This window comes from Miscanthus floridulus, chromosome 16 (assembly GCF_019320115.1).
Source record: "Miscanthus floridulus cultivar M001 chromosome 16, ASM1932011v1, whole genome shotgun sequence".
NCBI classification, from domain to species: Eukaryota; Viridiplantae; Streptophyta; class Magnoliopsida; order Poales; family Poaceae; genus Miscanthus; species Miscanthus floridulus.
In genome coordinates, this window is record NC_089595.1 from 83,663,701 (window position 1) to 83,669,253 (window position 5,553).

Genomic DNA, 5,553 nt, shown 5'->3' on the forward strand with positions numbered 1-5,553 from the left:
CAGTTTGTGGTGAAAATTTTTGAAAACTAAACGGGCCTTAATATCCTCGGTGCACCGTAACTGTGGTAGATGTAGGGACATGCGTGTCATTGTGCCTCTTCCTTGGTACTGTATGTAGGGACATGCGTGTCATTGTGCCTCTTCCTTGGTACTCCCGACCTTAAAACGTCTTGTTTAACGAGACATAGGGAGTAGGAGAATAGGACCGTCTTCCTAGGCTAAGCCGGCACGGGCAGGACACTCGTCGGGCCGTGCCATCCCAGATCATCGGGCCATATGGCCGTGCCCATGGGCCCCAACTGGTCAAGCTCAACCGCTCCCACATGTTGACAACTGACATGGAACTCATGTGCAATCTACTGCTCACTGTCATTTGTACATGGCCGACTTAGGGGGTGTTTGGTTCGAGCTACTAAACTTTAGTAGTTACTAAACAGTTTAGTCATTTTTAGTAACTCTAGAATTACTAGAGAGGACTAAAGCCCTTTTAGTAGCTTTTAATCATAGCGTTTGGTTAAATAGTTACTAAAAACGACTAAAAGCTACTAAATTTAGTAGCTACTAGGCGAACCAAACATGCCCTTAACTTGATGTCCTGGTCAGAGTAGCTAGATGACACTATTGATATTGCCCAATTAGTAGCAGGTGTTCCTAATCCTAAAATTACTAATAGTTTATTCCACTAATTTTTTTTGTTGCAAGGAAATAGCTTATTCCTTGACGTGACTGACCGGCACTACTGGAAGAACTTTGTGTTTGCCGAGAGTAAGAATGTCTGTGGAGTGTATTATATCGGACACTCGGTAAAGAAGTTTTTTGTCGAGTACTTTAAAAAAACACTTGACAAAATAATTGCACTCGACAAAAAATGCAAAAAACACTCGGCAAAGTTTGACACTTGGCAAACCAGAAAAAACACTCGACAAAGAACCGCCACGTGGACAATCGTTAGTCTGTGTGTCGTCCGTTAGTACGTTTACCGAGTGTACGTTATTGAAACACTCGGCAAACAAATACACTCAGCAAAGAAATAAGTTTGTCGAGTGTAATTATTTGGCCCTCGGCAAACAAATATGTTTGACGAGTTGCCGAGTGTATTTGTTTGGCACTCGGCAAAGAAATAAGTTTTTTCTCTTCTGACCTTGAAACTTTTTCTGCTCTCCACATACAACATGTGGTACTCCATGTTAAGATTTAGTATATTTTTGGACATGTTTGCTATATTTAATTAATTTATTGTATTTCAAGGAATTTTTTTGTATAAGTCAAATTTGAACCGCAAGTGATTCAAGTAATAGAATAAAATGAGTAGAAAAATGATATTCATATTATTAAATCCATTGTGAGGCCTTATCCGGAAAATAAAAAGAAATTTCGAACATCTTGTTTAGGAAACACAACCACGAACGTGTGGCCGAATAGTTTTTAAATTCTAAAAAAAGCAAACGAAGTCTGAAAATCATAAGATTTGTCATGATGTGATGATATCATACGTGGAGGCTGTGGTAAAAAATTAAGAAGGTTTCGTACATTTTTGTCGCATACGATGCTTACAAACCGAAGCATCTCAGAAGAACAATCGTAGTGTTGAGAAGGATTCGGTAAGATTTGGCGTCAAAGTGACAAGCGAATTGGGGTTTGGCTTCAAAACTTTTTGTATAGGCAATAGAGAACATAGATTGTTTCATGTGAAAGTTTGGTAATTTTTTAGATCCGTTTGATAATTTTAATTTATTAAGTGCAATTATAGAATTTTAATTAATATAAATTAATTTTTAGCTGTAACTGCATAAAATAATCGAATAATATTCCTAGAAAAATCAAATATATATTATTGAGTCAATTTGATAAGGTATTTTTAAAGTACATCGGAACAAATTAATAAAAACATGGCTCGGAGAAGGAGAAGAAGGAAAATAAAAAAAATAGGTTTGCATTTATATGTTGTCAATATACTATATGAACTGTTTGTGATGCTTATTGTGAACTATATGTGATGCCTGTAATGTTTATTTGAGTGGGGTACGTAATACGTGATCGAACCATAAAAACTGAAAATATATGGTCACTTTGCCGAGTGTTACACTCTGCAAAGAGGCCTTTTGTCGAGTGCTAAAGAAAAAACACTCGGCAAAGAGGACACATGGCCAAAATTTGTACATTTTGGGCCAATCTTTGCCGAGTGTCCGTTGACACTTGGCAAAGCAACCATGTTTGTTGAGTGTCAGTGTCTGGACAACACTCGGCAAAGAGGACACATGGCTAAAATCTGTATATTCTGGGCCAGTCTTTGTCGAGTGTCCGGAATTTGACACTCAGCAAAGCAGCCATGTTTGCCGAGTGTCAGTGCTGGGGCACTCGGCAAACATGGCAGCTTTGCTGAGTGTCAAATCCTGGACACTCGGCAAACACGCCGTGACCGTCTTAGCGCCGTCACGTTACTTTTTTTGCCGAGCGTCGGTTTCAGCTCTCGGCAAAGTATTTGTCGAGTGCTCGATAAAAAAAACACTCGGCAAATAGACGTTTGCCTGCACTGTAGATGTCGTGTGCTGTTTGCCAAGTGTTACACTCGACAAATCCTTTTCTGAGTGTTTTTTAGACTTTGCCGTGTGCCTGTAGCACACGACAAAGCTACTGTTTTCAGTAGTGGGGAGACTAGCTAACAACTAAAGTGTTCTCTAGTCCTCGGTCGGTAAGAAGCCCAAGTTCATAATACTCCTGAGGCACTTCGCTGCCCCACCTGCTAGGAAATTGTAGCAAGAGGACAAACTCCCGGCGCTGAGTGTAGGTTATTTTGTGTTACCAACTGCAAGTCTAGCCGGTCCACACAGCACATAGGTCCTCCACCCCAGCGTCGCGCTGCTCTTCTCACATGCTTGGTTTCACCGACAACCGACGTCGCGATCGCGAACCCGCAATTCTAATCGAAATCGCCCAGCATTTCTCTGAAAGTTCCCTCCGAAGGAGCGGCAACCGCAACCACAACCGCAACCACAACCACAATTCACACGCAACCTCTTGGCCTCTCGAGTCTCTAGCTACCTCGCCCACTGCCTATGGCCCCGTTCGGATGGTATAGTTCTAGAGGAATTTGGATGGTTTGGAGGAATTCTGGAGGAATTTGTAAGAGAAAAACACTGTTCCAGATGAAAAAAGAAGCGGATCAAGCTAGATTTAAGGACACACGAATGGTAAAGCCTGGCTCCCGCATAGCTCTGTGCATCCAACCATCTCCAACGTGCACACACGTCGTGTCTTACGTGCTTAGACAACGCCACCTGCACTTCGCCCCCAGTGCACAGCACACTACCCCAGCAACACCGATGGCCCCCCTGCCAATGCCCAGCAGCAGCCGCAAGTGCAACTGGTGGGTGGCCGTAAGGTGGTGGACGAGGTGTCCGGCTAGCTGCGTGTGCTGGACGACGGCAGCGTCGATCGCACGTGGACTGGCCCGCTCGAGGCCCTTCCGCTGATGGAGCCAGTGCCGCCGTAGGCGGTGCCATGAGACGGGCACACGCTCCACGACCTACCGGGGGAGCCAAACCTACGCGTGTACCTCCCCAAGGTGAAGGCGGAAGGTGGTGCGCGCATGCCCGTCATCCTGCACCTCCACAGCGGTGGCTTCTACATCTCCCACCTGTCCAGGCTCATGTACCACCACTTCTACGCGCGCCTCACGTGTGCCGTCCCCGCCGTGGTGGACGTCATTGATCTCCCGCTCACGCTCGAGTGCCGCCTGCCCGCGCACATCGACACCGGCGTCGTCACGCTCCATAGGCTCTGCTCCATCACACTGTCTGAGGATGGTGCCCTCAACAATGACCCGGTGGCCGAGCTCCTCCACGTGGCGACCGACGTGTCCCGAGTGTTCCTCATCGAGGATAGCTCGAGCGGCAACCTCATCCACCTCATCGCTGCCTGCGTGGCCCAAGATGACACGGGTAGTTGGGCGTCCCTCTGCATGGCCGGCGGCATCCCGATCCACCCGGGGTTCATGCGCGCCATGTAGAGCCGGTCGGAGCTGGAGACGAAGGCCGACTCGGTGTTCTTCATGCTGGACATGCTGGACAAGTTCCTTGCTTATGCGCTGCCAGAGGGCGCAACCATGGACCACCCCTTCACCTGCCCAATGGGTTCGAAGGCGCCACCGCTGGAGTCCGTGCCGCTGCCGCCATTGCTTGTGTTCGTGGCCAAGAACGACCTCATCCACGACAGTAACCTCGAGTACTACAACGTGCTGCGTGCTGCCAACAAGGAGGTGGAGGTGCTAATCAACCACGGCTTGAGCCACTCCTTCTACCTTAACAAGCATGCCATCGACATGGACCCCACCACTAGGGAACGAGCCCGAGAGCTCATCGACGCCATCAAGAGCTTCATCTCACGTCACTGAAGTGCAAGAACACATACTACCTATCGACAGAATATGCTCGGCAGTCCACCGAGGGGTATCCCGTGATAGTAGATTTGTCGGTGGAGGTGCGTGTGATCAGGAACCAGATGGTGACACACGGCACAGAGACAACGATTTAGACAGGTTCGGGCCGTCTGATCGACGTAATACCCTACGTCCAGTGTCTTTGGTGTATTGTATTGATCTGGACGACCAAGTAGCTTGATGTAGCCTATTCGCTAGGGGACCCCTACCTCTCCTTATATACTCTGGATGAGGTAGGGTTATAAGGTAAGTATCCTATTTGGTACTATACAATGTTTTGAGGTGCACGCCGAGCAGTGCCGTGCACGCCTTGATCTTGTGGGCTAGGCCACCTCCGATGGTGCGGCCCATGTCTTGGGGGCCATACCCCCACAGCTAGTCCCTGAGCCTAATAGTAGGTGACGTAGTCACGTGGTGCCAGGGTCAGAAAGTAGAAGACCAGCCGAGCAGGCAGCCAGTCCTCGGGCATAGCCCCGAGATGAGAACAAGCACGTTCACCATAAGGTGAAGTGTGCCCACTTAGTCCCCGAGCCTGCTGGAAGATGAAGAATGAATCTTGTAGCAGGGTTAAAGAAAAAAAGTCTAAAAGCTTGCTGATGTCGTCTGACATGTGCGTATCAAGACCCCAGACGTACTGCCTACGATCAGCACCCTGATCCGAACATCATGGAGCAGCTTGATAGCACATCGACAAGACGTAGCAAGATCTGAGCACCAAGGAGTCCCTGGCGTAGCCGGCGATGTCCGACCACTCGGGGAGTTCCCAGCGTAGCTGGCGGTGACCGAGAATCGAGGAGCGAGGAGTCCCCGGCGTAGGCGGCGATGACCGAGCACTAAGGAGCGAGGAGCGAGGAGTCCCCGGTGTAGGCGGTGATGACCGAGCACCGAGGAGCAAGGAGTGAGGAGTCCCCGGTGTAGGCGGTGATGACCGAGCACCGAGGAGCGAGGAGTCCCCGGTGTCGCTGGCGATGACCGAGCACCGAGGAGCTAGGAGTCCCTAGCGTCGCTGGCGATGAATGGGCACCGAGAGTCCCCGGCGTAGGCGGCGATGTCCGAGCACCGAGGAGCAAGGAGTCCTTGGTGTCGCTGGCGATGACAGAGCACCGAGGAGCGAG

The 5,553-nt window shown here is 49.0% G+C and overlaps 1 pseudogene; it reads left to right on the forward strand.

The window, feature by feature from the left end:
• The first annotated feature begins 3,056 nt into the window (after positions 1-3,056).
• LOC136510937 (probable carboxylesterase 17) lies at positions 3,057-4,393 on the forward strand (annotated as a pseudogene).
• Positions 4,394-5,553: the final 1,160 nt, after the last annotated feature.